The following is a 21716-nucleotide window of genomic DNA, read 5'->3' as shown; positions in this document are numbered from 1 at the left end:
GACTAGGCTAGAAAAAGCAAACGCTGTCACGCATTAAGCGCAATCTCCTTTCAAAATGCGCGCGCGCGTTCACGCCACAGGTCCATCTCTTCTGTGGAATGCTACGTCACATGAGCTATTGCCGTTCTTAACGAGTATCCGAGTGTAGCCATAAACGGCTTCCCTGCAAAGCCACTATCTCAAAACAGCTCCAACGTTTTTAACAGCTCCAACGTCGTGGGGGACAAGTGTCTCCGCTTGGCTTCCGCGATGATCGCCGCGACATATCGCAACAGCCTGCGTCGCCGCGCAGCTGATGCATGCGACGCGACCGGAATAAACGCAGGAATAAATGAGGTCTGGTCTTGGACGACCTCGGCAAGCACGGACGCACCAAGGCCGCAGGCTCGATTCACTCGCTACCACGGGGCCGCGCTTGCCAACACGCACACGCTCTTGGATCGCATTGTTCAAGGCGCGCTTTTCTGTTCGTTTCGGGCCGTGAACAAGCGGCCCAATAGAGTTATAGCAGATCGGAGAACCGGTATGGTTCTCCGGGTACCTGAACGGGGCCAGTTCTCCGCTTTCGGGTTATCCGCTCGGAGATGCGGTCCCGGTACGGTACCCGATACACCTGCGCATGCGCACAACCAGTTTTTCCGCCTCTGCGCACGCGCAGTATCGCCGATCACTTACCGGGTACCGTACCGGAACCGGATCTCCGATCTGCTATAACTATTAGAGAGCAATAGCATAACGGAGAAGCGATCCCGGTACAGCACCTAGTAGCCGATCAGCGCTACGTGCGCAGAGAAGGCGAGACCGGTTGTGCACCGAGCACGCACCGGGCGCAGTACCGGGACCGGCTCTCCGCACTGCTCTAACTCTATTATCAAACAACTGTAGTTAGCTCACACAGCAGTATCTTATAGTGAAAGCTAGCATTTAACGCGCCTGCCTTTTGTTCACCTGAATCTCAGGAACTGTAGAAAATCACCCTGGGTGCGAGGCTGTAATTATACTGTCTCTTCGATTGTCCCGCACTGCGGCACATTCGTACTCGCTTCGAACAGCCTCCCCAGTGTAGGTGCAGGACGAGGTCGCTCGCGCCGCGGGGCATTGCAAAGCCGAGGATTTAGTTTGTGCGCGCTCTCCGTTGGCGACTCTGGCCGCGGCAATCGACAAATGAATAATGCATCGGCTATGCGAACGTGCGTACAACGCCAAATCGCTGCACAGAAAAGGGGAGGCACGGCGCTGCGGGCAGGTCAAACCGTTTCGTTCCCGAGCGTTTATCGAAAGCGAATCGCGGAAACACGAGAAAAGCGGCGAGCGGAAAAAGTAACGGTGAAAGGTGCCAGGAAATAATTATCGGGGCCTATGAGCAATCGCCGGCACATATACAGCCGAAGGTGGAAATACGCCAGATAAGGTCGGACAAAGTCTGACGCAGACTTAATGAAAGCTACAAATCGGTGCCTATACATTTGGTAACAACAACCACACGTTAAAACACAAAATAGCTGCGCCACCACCTCTTGTGCCCCCTCCTATCGTTGTTTTTTCATTCTTTCTACGTCCTCTCCTCGCCCGCCAACGCAAAATTGAAGTGCTAAGAAGACCCGACTCTAAAAAGAAAGAAGAAAAAAACTAAGGCATTTTTTTTAAAAGCGCGCTAAAACTGAAGCCAAAGGAATCGTAAATTTGCAAGAGGAGCCTCCGCCAAGATTCCGCGGCGCGTACGTGAGCGTCAGCAGAAATGTGGGCTCGACGCATGTCCAACGCCGTGTGTGAGCACACAAGGCACGGCCGCGCTACAGGTGTGTAGTAGGGCAGACGCGGGCGAAATGCCACGCAACGTCTGCACATCTCGCCACTCGCGTGCACACGGGAAGCGGCTGGCGGCAATCTTTATAGCGGCACGGCGCGCATTTCGCCCGACGCGGACTTCGCTTCCTGCTCCGGATAGCTCATGTACGGTATCACACCGCCTGGTGTAATACACCGCCTGGTGTATCACACTGCCTGGATCCAGGTGTAAACGGGCGCGCGCGTTTTGAAAGGAGGCTGCTATGATTGCGTGATATCCCCTGCCTTTTCTCACGTAGTTTGTCGTCGCAGCAGCAGTTCATAAGCATATTAAATCCACAAAATCACGAAAACGGCTCGTGCCATGTTCAAAATATTCCAAGTAACGCACTATTTGAGGCGCGCGGAGTAACATCCGGCTGCGGTGATGAAACACAGCTGCAACTTCCGTTGCAACTGTGCCTCAGCTGTGCAGCTGATTGGATGATAATTTGCTCGTGATAACGCAATGCATTGAAATTGCGAAAGCGCAGAATATATCATTATAGATTACGTTCTTGGACATTAAAGGGGCATATGACAACGTAAACAGAGAACTCCTGTGGAGAATGCTGAAACTCCAGGGGTTAGATGACGAGTTAATACAGTTCCTTATAGCAATCTATAAAGACAATAGAGTGCACCTTACATGGGAAGGACAGAAATCCGCCCAGCAGGTCAACACCCATCGGGGACTGAAACAGGGATGCCCTTTGAGCCCAATACTGTTTATGCTTTACATGGCAGGGTTAGAAAAGAAACTGGAAGAAAGTCAAGTAGGGTTCAGTCTAACCCATATATATGCTGTAAGGCGAAGTGGTACAACAGCGTATTCAGGGAATGTTATACGCAGACGACATTGTTCTTTTAGCTGATAACCAGACCGATATGCAACGGCTAATAAATATTAGCGGCCAGGAAAGCCAACGACCTCGGGTTAAATTTTAGCGCAGAAGAATAGGGGATATTTGTTTTCAATGACGCTACCACTGACGCAGTGTCTATCCAGCAAGGCGAATTACCCAGAGTGAAGGAATATAACTATTTTGGAGTGTGGATAAACGAAGGGGATAACTACTTTAGAACTCACCAGGAGCAACTTAATTACCTTAAGCGAAATGCAGCTATAATGAAGCATAGAGCTCTGATGAAGTAGTGAGAGGAATGTGGAAAGGAGTAATGGTTCCGGGTCTCACGAATGCTGTATTTGCGAATGCTGTACTCTGCTTAAAATCGGACTTTCTATCAGGCCTTGAAGTGAACCAGAGAACGGTAGGCCGTTTGGCCTTAGGCGGGCATGGAAAAACTAACGAAGCAGTCTAGGGAGATACGGTATGGGCGTCGTCTGAACGAGAAGCACAGAGTAAAATATGTTTTGAGATGACGTTGAGAGCAATGGATCAACGAAGGTGGGCAGCTAAGGTTTTTAGGTACCTATACTTGAAAAGCGTGGGCACGCAGTGGTTAAGGAAGACTAGAAGGCTAACGATGAAATACAGAAACAACAGTGGAGAATCCAAAACAGCAGGTAACCAAAAACGAGGCAAGGCAGATTGAAACGAATAAATGGAGAGAAAAAATGGAAGCTAAAACGTCGTTAGAGATGTACAGGGCTGAGAAATTGAGCATCAGAAAGGAAAATTTCTACGATAATTCCCATTGCAGTGCTTTGCCTTTTGAGGCTAGAGCAGGTTGCTTGCGAACTAAGAGCTTTGTGGGGAAGTATTCGCAAAATGATGGGGTATGCGTGGTCTGCGGAAAAGAAACACAAACTATGCGGCACATAGTGTTAGAATGCGAGGGTATCCATCCAAATCTACATGTGGGAAATATTGGGCTTCCAGAAGCCCTGGCATTTAAGGGTATCACAGAGGAAGTTAACTTCAAGGCGACGAAAAGAAGATTAGAATGCTGGTGGACGAAAAGCAGAGAGGGGAATATTGCCTAGGGCAGTTACCATCTGTAACAGAAAAAAAAAAAATTCCCCCGCATTTCCCCGAGGGGGAGAATGTGAAAGTGCGAATGCACGGTTGTCGGCCCGCTTGCGGCGCTTGCGCTCGGCCCCCGCAGCCCACCGCCTCGCCGCCTCCTCTTCCATCTCTTCCATCGGGTTTGTAGTATCACGTGTACACCACGCAGTTATCAAGCCGCTATAACGCCGCTGAGTCGCCAACGCACGCCGCTGACGACGTAGTTTGAATGCGTTAAAGATATAAGGCGCGTTACTCACACTGATATCAGCGTGGCGTGCGTGGCTTAGTCGGTAGAGCGTCGCGCTGCGGCCGCAAAGTCCTCGGATCGAAACCTGGCGCCGGATGCTGTTTCTTTTTTAAATATAGAGGAGCACTGCGGACGCCGACGCCGCCGCCGCCGCCGGCGGTGGATGGTTTGGGGTCGCTTATAAAGTGCATTCGCACTTAAAAGTATTTTGTGCCTAATAAGCTTTTTGTGCCTGCCCTAAGCAGCGCTAGTATTAAACCAAGAGTATAAAATGTAGGTATATCAGTTTTTCTGTAAGATGACGGCATCACCCCGCAACAAAGGGGAAACCAATAGCAATCATCATCATTATCATCACCATCATCGTTGCCGTTCCTAAGTTGTAACCGAGTATAGTGGTCAGCAAAGCAGACCCTGAGGAGCGAAGAATCACGATACGCAGACAAATAAATGCCTGTACAGCAACTGCTGCGCCGCAGAGATGTTCCCGTACATTGTCGACTTTGGGCAGCATTTTTTTTCGTCCAGGTCTGCATTTGCCCCGTTTTAACAAACTGATGTAAATTATCGGTTCGTAACTTCCACCGCAGACTTGATAATCAGCCCACGTCATAGAACGGCTGTTCTGACAGACTCGCCACGAATCAGGTTTCATTTGTATTAAATACGCCACAAACCGTGTATTCCATGCGAAACCGACTGGTATTGAGGTTAAGGGCGACGACGCTACACAGGCGATGAGACGCGCCGGAGTGGAGGGCTCCGGATTAATTTTGAACACCTGGGAATATTTGACGTGCGCCGAAATCTCGTACACACGGGCGTTTTTGCTTTTCGCCTCCATCAGAAAAACGGCCGCCGCGGCCGGGAATTGAACCCGCGTCCTCGTGCTCAGCACCACAACCAAACTTGGTCGGTCTCTATTTATTCTTCGGTAGAAAGCGTATGCTAGGCTTACATTACCATCACAAATTGGATGCATGCGTGTACAGTAGATGTACTGTACGGGCACTGTTACACCGAATTTCAGGGTTAAGACACGAACCAACACTTCTGCTCTTTCGTGAGGAGCGCAATGCAAAAAAAAAAAATGAATAACAAACGTCACCTTAAAACGAATTTATGACAGAACAAACGCTTTTTTATTTGTCCTCTTGGAGTTTGTTTTATCGAGAGTCTGCCGTATACTAAGTTTGACAGTTTGGCGAGTTGGTACACCCTTTGTCTAAATTTTCTAGGCCAATCCTAAGCCTCGAAGAAGTAAAAACCACGAACTCAAAAATCAAGCTTTACCTTTAAATGTGACAAAATTATTCTATGACAGTAAGAAAGAAATGCATGTTTTCTCTAGCTTTCCAGTATAAAACGTTTCAGCCTCGCTTGGACCGTCAGCCTGTACATAGAATTCTTTGCGGCTTGCGCGTTTCCAGCTTGGCCTAGAAAATCTTCACAAAGACTGCACGTCGTTAGAGGGCCCACCAGCTAATTTCAACGGAAGTTTCGCGTGAACGGCACAAGATGGCGCCGGTCGTCAACGTGCGAGCGAACCCGTCAGGACACGTCCACGACGCTTCCAAAACTCGCTACGGCGACCGCCGAGGGAGGCGCCCGAGAGGGAACCCCCGCCGCCGCTGTCTTTGCTTCGCTCGCCACTCAGTCAGGCATCTCCTCCGACGGCTTCTTCTTCCAAGGTCGGCGGGCCACTGTTTTCCTTCCGTGACCGCAAAACCACGCAACCGGCTCGCCACCGCCCCCCGTTTTTTTTTTCTTTTTTTGTCTCCTTCCTCGATGCGGCTGCCGGCACGCGTCGTCCTATTAAGTAACACGGACAGGGACATGGATAATACGGTGGCTGTGGTGGAAACACTTAACGGGCAATTCCAGCAGAGCCGGGACGATATTCTCGTCGTCTCGAGCACGGCAATCGGCACGCACTGCCTGCTGCGGGAGAGCTGATATCCGATAGTGAGACCGAAGTCACCAGACCTGTCGGAGAGGCCGCAAAAGGAGGAAGGTCCTTCCCAGAGACGTGCATACTGCTCGAATGGCACGCTATATATAGGAATGCGGCAACGAGAACGAACCCAGTGTCCCACGCAGCGATTCGAAGCTTTAGGTGCGGTACGCGAGGTGCTTACGTACGAACAAAGTTTAAGGAGCATCAAATCCCAAAACTGCCTAAATGTCAGGTAAGCGCTGGTTTGGAAGAAATGCCCGGCTGAGAGCAACGACAGGTATCAAGCAGCGCGTCCACGGCAGGCGACAAAGCACGTCTGAGGTGCATATAAACGCTATGGGCTGTAGCAGCTTCCCGGCGCGTAACTTATATCCCACGTTGTCGACGTCGACGGGAGCTACACTGAAGCGGACGGGCTTTGACCGGCAACTTGACTGCGATCTCATGCACCAAAACTGCCGATGAACTACCTCTCATATCGTTTCAGGTATAGACAGAAATTATTAAAACGGACAATGACTTATTTTTTTTAATATTGCCTGCCTTTCGGCTGAGAGTCATACGTAGTGTGCAGAAAACGCGATGGGACTGGAGAAAGCGCCCTACATAGATGTTCGCAATGCGGCGTCTCCAGAACAAACCACAGGACGATTGTCAGCGATGATTCAAACGTAACAGTTGCGGTTTATTGTTTTTCGTTTATTATCGTACCAGTCATAAAGCGAACAGTGACGTCGCCAATGTGACAGTGCTCCCGACGTGTCCGCGCACTGAGCGTGATATGTTTACAGTTCAGCTCCACCCCCCTCTCTCTCCCCCTCTGTCTGTCTGTCTGTCTGTCTGTCTGTCTGTCTGCGCGTGCATGGGCCGCTTTCCCGGCATTCCTTTGCGCGCACCCACCCATACCCCAAATAAATAAAACTCCTACATCTCTGAACTTCCTGCCGGCTGCGCGCGGTAGTGTTTGCGGAGGGCACAAGTGTTGCGCGGGCCGCGCGATTTCAGCTGCCGTGTCGTCCCGCGGCTGCAGCACCCGTACAACGGCGCGATAATAATAGCTATAAAACAAGACCGGCAGGCACGGAGCCAGCAGCACCGTTGAAAATGCGCCTGTGCTCTGTGTGCCGCCGAGTCCGCAGGAGGCGAGTAGTCGTGCTCGGAGCACAGCTGCTGGCGGCGTCGCCGCAGCTGGGGCCGATCAACCCCAAAGGCGGCACAAGGTGGAAAAACGGTCGCCCACGCACGCGCCGCCGCCGACCGTTGCGCTACCGGCCGGGGCCGCACAACCAGCACCTGTAGACAGACCCTCCTTCAGACGCACGTCGGACAGGTCTGAACACTGAACAATACTGCGAGGGAGCTCGGTACGCCAAACAGATCACCGATGCCACTCGCGCATCTTATCTCCTTGATTTTCAGCGTTTGCGGCTGCGTACGTCCGTCCATTTGTCTTCAAAGCTTGCACGGGGGTGTGTAATACACGGAGGAAAAAATGTGGGGGAATTTTGTCCACTCAACGCAGAGAAAGCTTTACCGTTCGGATTTCAGTTTTCCACAATAAAGTGGAGCAGCACCTTCTACAAGGCACGCAGCTGGAGCAAGAGCTCTCTCCGGCCGCACGTCGCCGAGTATGCAAATTCTGCGCACACACCTGAGCAGACCGTGACGGAGCGATCTCCGCATTTTTACAAAGCACGCCCGTGGAACACAAAGTCTCTCGGGAATTGTGCTATCGCTGTGGCTTATTCCAGTGAAGCTTGAAATAGGCACCTATGAGTTCTCCCTTCGATTCTGCATTCCAATCTGCCGCTGAAGTCAGTCGGAAACGGCACACTATAGACGCCCTATACCCACGGCACGCGCACATTTATGTATGCAGGTAACGAACGATATCAACCTGTTCCGACGAGTCATTTTGCGCCCAACATTGACCCACACTGTCCGGACTGCGGAGAGGCGTACTGCTCATTAGATCACATGCTCTGGCAATGCCCTGCAATACGCGACGCTTTAAGTACAAAGAGGATTGGGAGGAAGCCCTCAAAAGCGGCGACCTCTCTGTCCAACTCCTGGCCGTCCGAGGGCCTGCGAAAGGGCGGAGGGCCGCGGCCTTCCTGTCCCTACGTGGGAGCGGCCCGCAACTACAACCCCAACATAGTTCCTCAGGACCAAAACGTAAAAGTTCTTTGTCAGTCTGGAACGAAGTAAGACGACAGTTGCATTTGAAGGCCAGAACAGACTTCAGCAATGCCTTCATTATAAGAACTTGGGCGAAAACTGACTCTTCCTCCTTGTTTTTCGAATAATTTTTCTCTTTTTTTTTTTTTTTTTTCTGTTCCACTCTCACCTCCTACGCACCTTCAACGACGAAACCGTTCCCGACGAGCTTCGCTTCAAGAAAATACAACCAAGAAAGAGGTAAAACCTCGTTCACGCGTACATGTTTGCGCAGTATTTACGCTGAAAAGGTAATTGATCTCGAGCAACCGGATCGCAATAATCACTTAGGAGGAGCTACAGTTTATCGGCACAGCTCTTTCGCCAATCGGCAAATTTAATTACTCTAGAAACACGACATCTCGATGTATTATACAAACAGTCAGTTTCGCGCTTTCCGTTTATGAATGCTGATGAAACTTCCACTCCGCGTGCTGCAACAATTCACGCTACGCCATCCTTGGCAGGTATTCAACTTTTTTTCTCTCGGTAACGCCCGTATGAACGACACACGGCGCCTCTATGCGTAATCGACGTCTGGCGTGTCGCAATTCCCTCCCTCGTAGCGCCCTCAGAATAACAGGACGCGCACGTCCTCGCGAGGCGCTCCCTCTAAGCGCGAAATCTCTCAGAAACAGCCCGGGGGTTCCGCACGTGATCTGTTTGATCGCCGTACAAGCGCTCTATTTTATGCTCCACAAAAGCCAGTTGCTCTGACCCCCTCCGGACGGCCAATTTCATGCGTAAATTAACATTTATCGCGGAGGTATGCGCAGGTTGAATTAGCCACGAAAACTTCACGTTGGAATGCAAAAGTTTCACTCACCTACCGCAAAGATGAATCCACACAATGGAAAGCGAGCGTAGCTGTACAAATCAACTCTCGCGCGAACGAAGTCGCACTGCGAACAGGCGCGCTAAAGCAGCTGTTGTCTTTACCGTGCTCCACCAAAGAAGGAAAAGAGAGCAAAAAATGTACTAGCGGTAGAGGAGTGCACGTGGGGATATCACGGTATGTATATGTACGTATACCTTAAGCACACGCCGCTTCGAACTTGCACGGCGAGCGCTGGCGCCTCATGTAATAACAGCACATTCGAGCATTCTTTCCAAAGTTGCTCAAAAGCTCGCCTATCACAATGTGCACTATTACGACAACACTCATCCCAAAAAAGTGAAGCCGTGAGCTTCGCCGTGAAGCAACATATAAACTGGGAGTTAGGGCGTGGCTATGCGTCGCACCTAGATATCTACTTCCGCGCGGCGGATAAAGCACGCTTCGCGGCGATACCGCGCCGATGTCAACCGCTTCGCTCGTGTGATGACAGACGCGCGTCAAGAACCCTGGCCCGTACCCAACACGTGACGCAACACCTTTCCGCAGTTACGCGACCTCGGCACGTCGTGGGCGTCGCGACAGCTAAAACAACCGAAAAACAATTTCGCTCCAGCGCGCAACGAAGGCCTCTTCCAGTGATTCTGAACTGATCTCACTTCCTGGTACCTTGGCTCCTTCTATGTCTACGAACACCCTGGTATCACCCCTCCAGCTGCTAGTCCTATAGCTCCTTCAGTGCCTATAGTTACGAAGAGAAACTGGGGGCTGTAGAAGGTGGCGCGCTGACGAGACTTTGTCAAGCTCCCCTACAAGTAGACAAGTAAAAACATTACGGGGGGTGCTCAGAACTTTCTAAGAAAGCGGAGGCGAAAGCGTAGCTGGCGCTTCTGTCGATCTGCTGTTGAACTGTGTGGAACGTTGCGGCCGCCCCCGCCACCACGACCAGTGACAGAATCTACCGAAGCTCGTTCCGTCTGCTAGCATTTGCCATTTCGCGGCGCACGCTGAGTCTCCCTTTCTCAGAGCCCTCCTCCCATGTTCTTCCAGTACTGCTGTTTCCCTTTCCTGGCGCTCACGCTCACCGGCTCGCGCTTCAACTTTTTCTTGGACCACCTATTTTCTGTACCTCACAACGCGCGCGCTTGAAACATGGAGATTTGTGGCTCTCACATTAAAAAGCACCCGAAATGGGACCGAGTGCTTCGTATATTCACAAAACTTTTTTTACTTATTTGTTATTGTCGCCTTACTAATTGTGGTTGTAAAAGCAGTGGAGGCCAGGACAGGCAAGGCATTTAGTTATCTATCACGGCGGCTAACGTAATGAGTGACAACGTGCCTCCTGCGGGCCATCCGGTAGATCTTGGTCGCTTGGTTGAGAGAGAACCGGTCGTTTTGGGACTGAAGGTGTGCGCCTGAGAAGGAACCTTCTCACGACATTGCTTCCAAGCTGCGGATCATGCGCAAAGGATTAGCACCAAGGATGGCTAATGTCTGCCAAGAATACGCAAAAGTTGCATGACATACCAATACAAAGCTTCGCGCCCGCATTACCAAAGACGCGCTTGCAGGAGGAAAAGGCTTTGGCTGAAAATAGTGCCTACACTTAAATTAATGCTCACTGCAATCGGAATCCCGCTGCTACAAAAAAATATATATATTAAAGCATTTTGAACGAGATGGGGGCCATTCATGTTCTGCGTAGGCGACTATCGGTAGGCGTTCCATGAGCTCAAATCTATCCCTCCCGGCCGCGGCAGTTGATAATTAACTCAGAAAATGCCGAGAATGTGAACGTAGATATGGCCATACTATGATTTGTGACATCACAAGTTGTGAATAGTGAAACGGGACTGCTGGAGCTTGTCTAAGCGTTTTTTTTTTTTTTCTGCAACAAAGCAGGGACTTGTAAATTATGATAATTGTGCATGTTCTTTAAAGGACGGACAACCGATTTTTGTCGCGTATATGTTCTCTAGCTCATATGAAAGCCAGCGTTTTATATAGCCCACAAGCAATTTTTAAACAAATTGTCGGAAACAATTTTAATTTGGCAGTAAACTCCCTGAAATCGGAAGGGTGGCGGTTCGTAGTGTCGAAACTTGACACTACAATATGTGTCCCTGTCACGTGACCTGCAAACCTAGCAGCTACTGTAACTGCTGAAACGTTTATTTACGCATTGAAAACCTTTTAACACAACTATTTTTATAAGGTTAAATTGTAATGTATTTCTAAGCATTATCTTGAAAATTTTAAAGACACGCCGCCCGCCGTCGCTGGGTTGCTCTCAGTATGGCCAGAGTCCTTCAATGCTTTGTGTGGCTAACTGCAGCCTCCATGCCCAGAATCAACGGCAGCGTTCAGTAAACAGACACAGTGAAGGAGCGTTGACGATTCTGCCTGAGTCAGGGGCGTTTGTTCTGCCAAAATATTTGATTTCAGGTTCCAAATACGCCAACGGCAGCTTACAAAAAAAAAAAAAAAAACGTCGCCCCCCGGGAGAATCGAACTTCCCACCTCCACACCGTGTAGCCAGATTCTACCTATCGTCTTTCCCAACAGATCGCGCATTCGCGCAATATAGACCGTTGCATTAAGAAAAACACAAAGGAACAGGAAAGCCTGTGATTCAAACTTTTTTAGCTGGGAACAACTTTTTAAATATCGTTTTTCATTTCGCATACAGACAAAAGTATGTTGCCGAGCTACTTCATGTCATGGTTGCCAGCATTATTTTTGGGAGGGACACATACGGCTCGTAGATCTAAAAATGTCGATTTAAAAAGTTCTAAGGCGTTATCAGCAAAACCGTTTCTCGTCAAGGTGCTTTAAGTGATGCCCTTTCATTTGGGATAGAGAATATATACTCGACAAAAATCGGTTGTCTGTCCCTTTAAAAGGTGCAAAGTTCAGCTCTTAGCCTTATTAAGCAGGGTCTCTCCCCACGATTTGTGGTAAGATTTGTTTCCGCTTCGGTCAAATGTTTTGCACTGTCGTATATTTATTGACCTAAGCGAACCCCCTTTTCACTGTCGGTGTACGTTTACATCGGCCACAAGATCTGTCCGGCTCTCAGCCGCCATGCTGTGATACACCGCGCGGGTATTTTCTACTCCTGGGTCGCGCCCCACCGTTGCTTGAAGGGCCTTGTAGGTGGTCTCCACGACGTTTACGTGCTCTTTTGCGTCACGAAAAAGTTGAAGGGGAACGTCAGAGTGAAATCTCCACCTCCGTTTATTCATTTATAAAAAATCGAAGCATCGTTTGCTGCTTGAACAAGCGCCGAAACAGCTTCGAAAGGTGCGATCTTTCAGTTAAAGCAAAAAAGAGAATCACTCAGCATTTAATGTTCCTATAATGACTTCCAAGAGTCCAACAGTTTGTCGTTGTGCACCTGCTGTGCACCCTGTCCATTACCTGCCCTACTGCTGCGTGGTTCGGGCCGACATTACCAGGGGTCAACGCCCTTTTCACTTTCCTAATTTTAGCTGAAATTCCGCCCTGCAGTGGACCTAGCAGGCTGTTGACGACGATTTTGTCCACTCATAACCATGGACGTGGGAGCTTGCTTTTTAGGCGCTCTGAGCGATTAATCTAACGTTCCGCTAGTTAAAGCACCCCAATTATGCATGAATTGCACCAATTTCTTCCTAGTAAGAACTGCAACAAACTGCGCATTACTAGGACGTGGCTGCCGAAATCACGCTGATTAGTCTTTCGTTGTATCGACCCGAACTGGCTACACACCAAAGATAACTCAACGGCATTTTTTTTTCCCCGGAAGTTCGGGAGACGACGACCGATTCGACACAGACAGAAGAAACCGCTTAGTACGTGGTAGTCTTGTGTTCAGTTGCAGCTACACCACACCGCTGCTTTACTCGCTTCCCGCTTGTCGCGGCGCTAGCAGCAGCCAGTTGCTAGCCTCGTCAAATAAGTGTGAAGAAAATGACGGAAGGAACTGAATTTGTTCTGCGATTTCTCAACAATTAAGGAATTTTTGCGCCCCCGAGTTGACGCTGGGTGGCGTACGAGAACGTCGGTTCCTGGTTTTGAAACGAACTTGTTTGCTTTCAGTGTCCCTTTATGCAAGCGTTACAGCATTAGCGACTTGACTCTGTCGTCATACTTTCGACGGCGCAAGTGACGAACCAGCACTGCACGCTTTCAAATCGGACGTTGCAATATCATCGACTGGTGCCATTTTGAATTCGCTTTCTTCCTTTCCCTGTCCCCCAAGCACACTGACTTGAGCCTCACATTTGAAAATAGACAAGTACCAGTAAACACGACCTGTCTTCACTCGGGCGTAGCGTGATGTTCATAGGGTGGAACCAAACAGCAAATCCCGCTCGTGATTGGCTGGAGGAAATAGACGTAACTAAAATCATCGGCGAGAAGTTACGCCCCATACCAACGAGTTCTGGCGACGTGAAGATCTCGTGGTTGCGCGCGACAGCTCGCCATCACTAGCCCCTAAAATTACCAAGCAGCCGGTCGGGCTCGTGAGTCCGGCGGCCGTCTTTGATCTTGCTTTCGCTGAGTCATGACTGCAATGTAGCAGTACCACAGAGGCACCATCATCATCAGCCTGTTTGTCCACTAGTGAACACTGCAGGACGAATGACTCCCACGCTCCTGCAACCATTCCTGTCGTTCATTAGAGAGTTATAGCAGATCGGAAAAACGGTTCCGGTACGGTACGCGATACCCGTTACCGGACCGTACCGGGAAGGCTCGTTTTAAGAGTTATAGCAGACCGTAACTACCGGACATGCTACCGTGACTGGGAGCGACTTGGGTTGTACGTCGTTTGGCAATTCTTTTTGAGTCTGTGGCGTATCCTGTGCTGAAATATTAGTTTTCAGTTATCAAAAGCGCTATAGGCAGAATAAAAAAATATATCGAATGCCCCTACGGAGATTCGAACTAGCGACTGCGTGAACATGAAGCGGGCATTTTACTTCTACGCCATCTCAACAGGTGGCGCCAGCTGGTCAAGATGGGCTCTCAGTACACACGGCTGCTGCTTCTAGTTTTTCGTTGTATTTGAGAGTCCCTCGCACTGATACCGCCTGTTCCCCACCCGCCGATTTGTAGCCGGGCCCCATGTTGCTGTTAATACTAGTTATGTAGCCGGTTCACCTTTATTCAACCTAAAAGAAGCTATCGTACATGCGTCGCTCGACGACACAAGCCACGGCAGTTGGGTCGGGACCGGGTTTCGCTTGCTGCTTGAGCTGTCAGAATCGCGCGGATTTCACTTGTTGCAACCTCATTTTCATTAAACGATCTCATATTTACAATTCGTTCGACTAGGCGTGAGCTAAGCGCACATCTACCAAACTCTTCCAAAGCGGCCGTCCGCTTTCGAACGACGGACACGGCACGTCTCGGTACCGTCCGGCCAAGTCGCTCCGGTTTACGGTAGGGTTCTGCGCATGCGCGGTGGGGTCCAGACGGTAGACGTTACCGTACCGGAACCGTTTTTCCGATCTGCTATAACTCTCTATTATTTGTCGTTCCAGCCGTTCCTACAGTGCATTTTTTACCTCCGAGTTTTCTGATTTCATCCCTCAATGGAGTTATCCATCTTCCTCTACACTTCTAGTCCCGTGTCTCGGTAGCCATTCCATTACCGTGTCGGTCCACCGGTTGTCGCTTTTTCCGCCCTTACATGTCCAGGCCAAGTACCCCTCTTCCTCTTAATTTAAGCTAGGGTGTATTCAGAGGCATCACGCGTTAAAAAAAAAAAGAGATAACTTCACAAAGTTGCTTTGAACAGTAGCCCGCCTCTCGCATAACCAGCGATTCCACAAGCGCACCAAAGCCAGTGCGCGGGTATTCTGTACGAGCTAAATCTACGCTTCTTGTGCCGATGTAGTTCTGCTTGCTACGTGTTAGCCCCTACGCATCAAATAATGGGCGGTGGTTGTTGCGGTTTACACAGACCATTTCACAAGATGCTGTTTGCAAAAGATTTCCAAACTTCCGCAATTCCGTTGCGGGCTTCGGGGGTGAGTGGAACACACGCGACAAAGTGGCGGGCTCAAGGCAAAGCCTACAACGGTGCCCTTGAGAAGAGTTGCTTGAATCGCGAGGAAGAGGGAAGCAAGGTACAAAACGAAGAAGCCACAGGCTCGGGGCTATACTTAAATGCTTAGGCCAGACGAGTTGCACGCGATGTCACAACCAGAAAGACTGCAATTAGGCACTCGTCATATCGGGAGCACGGCTGACCGCTCGCGGTGCGCCCCGGCTGACGGCGCGCAGCGATTATCGCGTTTACGATCGGCATAGGCCGGCGATCTTTTTAAAGCCTGCGTACCCTGCCTGCGCGACGACGCAGCGCAGTTTCGCCCCCTCAGCTTGACGTCCTATCGCGGAAGCGTCAGTTCAGCAGGAAGAAGTCGCGGAGTTTTCCGACAGGCTTGCCAGTGACAGCCTGAACGGAAGCAGCCCGTGGCAAAAGAACTTGGGGTTCGTGCTAGTTCTACATCCCCCCCCCCCCTTTTTTTTTTAATTTCTGCAAGTCGTAATGTGTCGTGAAAAACAGGCCGAACGGGACGTCCGCCAGCAAGTTGACGTGTTGGCTTAACGCATTCATCGCGTCACCTGTACATTCTTTCGCACCTCATGTGCGTTATTATGTCAGAGCTCTGCATGGCGGCACCATTCGCAAAGGTGACTTTTCAGCGAAGGGCCAGGATTGTCAAGCTGCGGCCGCGAGCAGCACAGCGATTTTTGTTACTTGCAATTATCATCAGCCTATTTTACGCCCACTGCATGATGAAGGCCTCCCCAACAGACTTCTTACTGCTCCCCTCCTGAACTCTACGAATCCGTTTCTTTGCCACCAACTGTTCATATCTCGTCCCTCCATTGAGTTACGTCAGTTCTCAGTCATACCCGTTCAGCTTAGACCCACTTCATCTTATGCTTAACTTGGATATCTTTTACCCCAATTCGCTCCCTCATCCAAGACGCCCGTTTCCTATTTCTAAGCGTTGCTCCTATCATTCCTCTTTCCACCGATCGTTGGGCCGACCTAAGTTACATATAAAGTCAGTAGGTTGCATACAATGCGTTGTAAATACATAATATCGTGGTTATAGATGAATTTTCATGAAACCACGCCCCGTTTCTGGTCGCTGAGCCAGTCTAAAACGGATCGAATGCTTTCAATTTGTAGGGTGTTTTGGTGTGTAGGGATTATGCGACGCAACTCTGTACTAAGTTGCTGAATGCTCAGGCACGTTGTTCCTAGGATTTAAGCAAAAGAAGAACAAGAACAAAAAAAAAAACACAAGCCACAAACCAATGCAATCACTAACTCCTAAGCCAAAAAAAGTATTGCTCTTCGACCCTATTTCTTCAAATTTAAATTTCACTTTAAAAACTCGGGCGTGCCGCGGCTCACACATACGTGCCGAAAAAAATAAATCGCCCCATGTATCAGTTTGAAACTTCGCCGCCTACCTTTATTATACGTCAACTAATGAACTCAAGTTCCTCACTGTCAGAAGTTAAGCCCGATGTCACGTGTTACACAATGTTCTGGAGTTGCACGCCGTCCTTCGGAATACAGAACTTGTTTATTACGAAATAAGTTGTTACCCGCAGTAGAATACATCTTTAAAGCAGTAAATGTTCATTTATTCTGAACATCGGCTACTAAACAACCCTGCGTGACCACTAGGATTGTTGCGAATGCACGGCGCCTACGCGGGTCCCGTAAAACTCTACTTCAGAAATCCACACATTGGGCAATCCTGGTACGCTCTTTGAACCCCTACACAACCCAATATGGGTTTTTGAACCCACTAAATCTAGTATTCATTGAACCCGACCTTTGAACCAAATAAAAATCTAATAAAACATGGCAGCAAGACACCTTGCACTAAAGCAAAATAGCTCGAACTGTGTCTTCCACCGTCTCGGGAGAACTGTAAAAGAAACCCTGACACTCAAAACGCTACCGAGTCAGCAGAGTGGGCCGCTTTTTACTGCCACGTAACGCATATTAAACCCCTGCATTAAGCAAAAGACCTACCCACCGTGCGTCGCAGAATGTGCCGTGTTGAGTGATGACAATGCAACAACACGCAACAAAAAAAAACCTTGAGAATGAAAAGAATGTCATAGACACACACGCACAATTTATTGGAAACCACCATTAGGTTGCTTACACTCACAGGCTTTTATCATGCTGCACTCGCGACATTCAGGCGAAACACGGAACGCGAGAACAAAAATCAAAAGCACACCGCGTTTAATAAGTGTGCCCCACAGTTTTACGCAAGTTAGCGCGTCAGTTCAGGTTCGCCTGTATCAGTCGCTACGCTTAATTCCTTGGTTAGATAATCTGCCTACGATGCGCGCTTAAGCTTGCGAGGCTGTTACACGCTAACCGCACGTAAGTGTGCGACGGTTTGGTTTAATTTTTTCAAATACAGCGTATGAAAGACAGCAATGTCATAAACGCGGGCACCACACCAACACGACGGGAAAACGCACACCATGCACGTGCAGCCTAATATAAACGCAGGCATACTACAGCTCGACAACTGAGCAGAAGGGTGTGAAACAAAACGGCAGCAACTCAAGATTACTAACAAAAAAACACAGTAACAACTTAAACAAGGCACATCCGTGAATGTCGTGCTCGCTTGCACGAGCAGCCGCACCGCCGGTTACCGCCCTTTCCACGCCACCACGGAAGAAACCGCGTCTGTTTTCGCCGGAGCCGGCACGAGCGGCCCCGGCGCAGCAGACGGCGATCCGAAGCGGCGAAGGAACGAACGTACAGCCAGATCGGTTCGGGTGCTGGTGCAGGACCGCGGGGTGCCTAATTCCACTCTTTACGTGTGTGCTCAACCTGGAAACAGACCAGGTAAGGGGGGGCACCTCCCGAAAACAAAAGCCGCCCGCCGGCAGCGGCCATTTGCGTCCCTCCTCCTCCTTCTCGAGAGTGTCTCACTCCCTTCCTCCTCCTCCTCCCTCGCCCGGAGAGCCGATGCGCGCATGCGCGCCGGCGGAGCAGATTCGTCGGCGGCGGCGGCGACGCGCCTTCAGGGAAGTCGTCGTCGGGGGACGCCGGAGGCCTAATCCGACGTCGGCTGCCAGGCTTATCCACGTCACGGCCGCTGGGCCGCGGCTCTTTGGTCACAACTTTGCTCGGAATACGGACTGCTTAGCGCGCAGCGTTGGTGGGAGGGGGTTTGAGATGGGAATAAAAAGCCACACGAACCGGCGCTTCCGCTCGTCGGCGGCTTCGGGGAGGGTGGAGGAGGGGGCAGGGAGGAGAGACACGGGAGATAGTGCTCGCAGAGAAAAATCAAGGTGAGGCGACAAACACAATTATGCGCAGAGAGAGAAGAGCCGAACGGGTACGCACACACAGGCACGATCGGCGAAAGCAGAGAAGGGGGTTCAAACAAAGTGACCGGAAGGGAAGTGTGCTGCAGCCAAGTAGCCGGCGGACAGAAGAGAGATCGGCATACGTGAGTGAGACAAATCAAGAAAGCGTCAACCGAAAGGGAAACAACGAACCAAGACGTGGTCATGGAAACTCGGGACATACCTTGGTTACGGTCAAGAAGGGCTATGTGGGAATGGCAGGACCAGGGAAACTAACAGGGAGAGCAGGGGTTTCAAACAAGAAAGGACAGGAGGTGATGGTGAGCGTCGACCTGCACGCTAAGCGTCGGAGTGCAGCAGTCGGCATCCGCCGTTCGCTCGACAGACCGGAGAGAGAAAATAGTGCGCTCCGCGCTGCGCCTCGAAAGCTTCCCATTGCTTACATCACGCTTGTAACTTCAAAACAAACGTCACACAAAATTGCCGTAATTTATTTCTAACGACCATATTTTGAATTAAGCAAAAAATTTACCTCTACGCCGCAAGGCGTTGTTTTGTTCTTCCGCAGCGTCCGGCAGCGTGCGGAAGCGAACAAATGCGCCCTCGCGGCGGCTCCCCGAAGCTTCTTTATCGAGAAATTATGCCGCGTCGCGCGCTCGCCGCTTGTTTCGTTTTGGATGCGAGCGTCCGCGCGTCGTTTCCCTGCTCTTTGCCTGGGCGGAAGCAGTACGCGGTTGTCGACAAATTTAAAGAACGCAGTACTGGCAAGCGTACGAAATGTGCTGAGCGGACGGCATGCATTTGGACACTTTAAATAATTCCCTCGAGGTGCTCAGAAATTAAAGCAGAATTGCGGACCGCGTTCGCATTTGTTGCTGCAAGGAGACGCAAAATAAACAATGTTTTATGAAATTTCGTCTGGGAGAAAATGAACAGTTCACATAAAATTTTTCAATGTATTGCACAAACCTGTACTGTTATCACGTTTTGATTATTTATTATTGTTTTTGTTTTTTTCACCACGACTCAGGGACGCAAAAATTATATACCATTTGTTATAGTTTATCGTTTCTCATTATAGCGCGGTAATTTATGTTTCTACAACCTTATTATTCGATCTTACATATTCCAACACATGGCATCTAAGTTTTTGTGCAAATTCCTCAAATTATTGAGCAGCCCTTCTGAACATGAGTGATGGATTTTGAATACGCGGGAAATAAGCGGTTGTTTAACGGACGAGCAATTCGAATGGAAAGCGGGTGACAGCGGTGCACAGAGGTCCGTGTAAACGCATCGGGGAACATAGATGCAATGCGCAGGCGTTCAGCGCTGAACGCGCGTTCGCGCCTGCCCAGCTCGCGTGCGACGCGTGCCGACAGGCGCCGGGCGGGCGGAAGGGGAAATCAGTTCTCGTTTGCTTAGCTTCGATTTTGCATTGGCTTTCCATTAGAAGCCGGGGATGAAACATTCAGCTTGCCGGAGTGGTTCCGGCCAGCTTTGTAAACACAGCGTGCGGAGCGCATTATTCATGCAACGTCTGTTCACCCAACACGGCCCGCATGATGCTGCAGGTGCGCAGACAAACACACAACTTGGTCGCACGGACCGAACCCACGTGGCTGACAGAGGCAGAGGAGCCCGTTTCATTTTTCATTGTGTGCGCTTTTTTTTTTCTTTGTCTTTCTCGCTTTGTCGATGCTTCCGGCGGGGGAGAACACACGCGAGAGACGAAACGTAAGTTCCCGTATTTTTCAGGATACTGATTGCAGCGGTAGTAATGGTAGTCGTCGCGTCGTCGTCGTCGTCGTCGTCGTCGTCGTCGTCGTAGTAGTAGTAGTAGTAGTTGTAGTAGTAGTAGTAGTAGCAGACCCGCCGTGGTGGCTCAGTGGCAGGCGTTGTGCTGCTGAGCACGAGGACGAGGGTTCGATTCCCGGCCGCGGCGGCCGCTTTTCTGATGGAGCCGAAAAGCAAAAACGCGCGCGCGTACGAGATTTCGGCGCACGTTAAAGATCTTCAGGTGGTCAAAATTAATCCGGAGCCCTCCACTACGGCGCGCCTCATCGACTGCGTTGCATAAGCGCGTTAAACCCTGCAATCAATCAATTAGTAGTAGTTGTAGTAGTAGTAGTAATAGTAGTAGTAGTATAGTAGTAGTAGCAGTAGTAGCAGCAGTAGTAACAATAGTAATAGTAGGAGTAGCAGTAGTAGTATAGGCATTTTAGGGCGCAAAGTCGGAAGGCCAAATAGCTCCAAAGGGAGTAACCGATTGAACGGGGAAGCTTCAATTCATAAATGGCGTCACAAATGGCTAGGTCTGTTTCTAGTCTGGGTGGTAAACAAAATTCTGAGGTCCTTCATTTGATCAGAGTGAATCTATCACGAGAAGTTCCTCGAGATTCTTTAGTTCATGCCTAGTGATATTAGTGTGTATGCGTGTGTGTGAGTACTGTGTTTGTGAGTGAGCGAGAGTGCGTGCGTGCGTGTGAGTGTGTGCGCATTGAGCAGGCCTTGCCGTTCGTTTTGGAAATTAAGAACCTTAGATAATACGTGTCTGTTTGTCAATATGATTCCTTTTTTTCGAGGAGAGTTTTCTTCAGAAGTGCTTCTATCGTCACCTTGGTATTTGAGTACAATTATGAAGCATTGCCGCAGACCCAGGCGTCAGCTTGCGCAATACAAACATTTCAGTTTCTGTGGGTATTAATATGTTGAAACTTTCGTGTATTTTTTCTTATCTGTACTCATCTGAAAGCTAATTTCTATATGGTCGCCTTCCCGGCTAATAATTTTTACGGATAAGATCTATTCTGTGACGTCGTCGCAGCCCAATGAAACGTAATATGAACTGGTTTTTGTCTTTGGCAAATTGGATTCGAACGAATCCATATATCGTGGTAGTGTGGCGATGGCATCGTAGGAAACATGCAACCTCCGCAAAAAGTCTTCGTAATGTGACAAAATATGTTTAAGTCTAAGATGTGACGAGGAGGTACTGAGCCTGACAAAGAGCACATATTTTGACAGATTGATCATTTAATAAGATACAACGTGTATACGCTACGGAGGCATCGGCCGGAAAACGCGCACAAACGGTAGAGCACGCTTAAGCTCTCTAAGCCCTAGCAAAAAGAAAGAAAAGAACAGGGTTTCAGTTTAGACCATCAGTTACCTAGGTTGAAGCTGCTTCGTCTAATTTTAGAAACCACGTGCGTTTTTGTCTCGTTTCGTATGCCCTTATTGAACCTGTATGTTCTAGGCCTATGAATGCACATTAGTGCCTCCCAGAGCCAC

General features: G+C 49.7%; 1 long non-coding RNA gene across 1 annotated transcript in view; it reads right to left on the bottom strand.

Annotated features, from left to right (window-relative positions):
• The window catches only part of LOC144178607 (uncharacterized), an 83984-nt gene extending 65180 nt beyond the window's left edge, over positions 1 to 18804 (bottom strand). The window contains exon 1 of the long non-coding RNA XR_013324027.1: positions 18646 to 18804. This is a non-coding gene — a long non-coding RNA (uncharacterized LOC144178607). The remainder of the gene's footprint in view (positions 1 to 18645) is intronic.
• Between the last annotated feature and the right edge of the window lie 2912 nt (positions 18805 to 21716).

The sequence above is a fragment of the Haemaphysalis longicornis genome, unplaced genomic scaffold (assembly GCF_048455015.1).
Source record: "Haemaphysalis longicornis isolate Haplotype H1 unplaced genomic scaffold, Haemaphysalis longicornis Haplotype H1 scaffold_4, whole genome shotgun sequence".
In the NCBI taxonomy this organism is placed as follows: domain Eukaryota; kingdom Metazoa; phylum Arthropoda; class Arachnida; order Ixodida; family Ixodidae; genus Haemaphysalis; species Haemaphysalis longicornis.
This window is presented reverse-complemented; position numbering and strand designations above follow the sequence as displayed.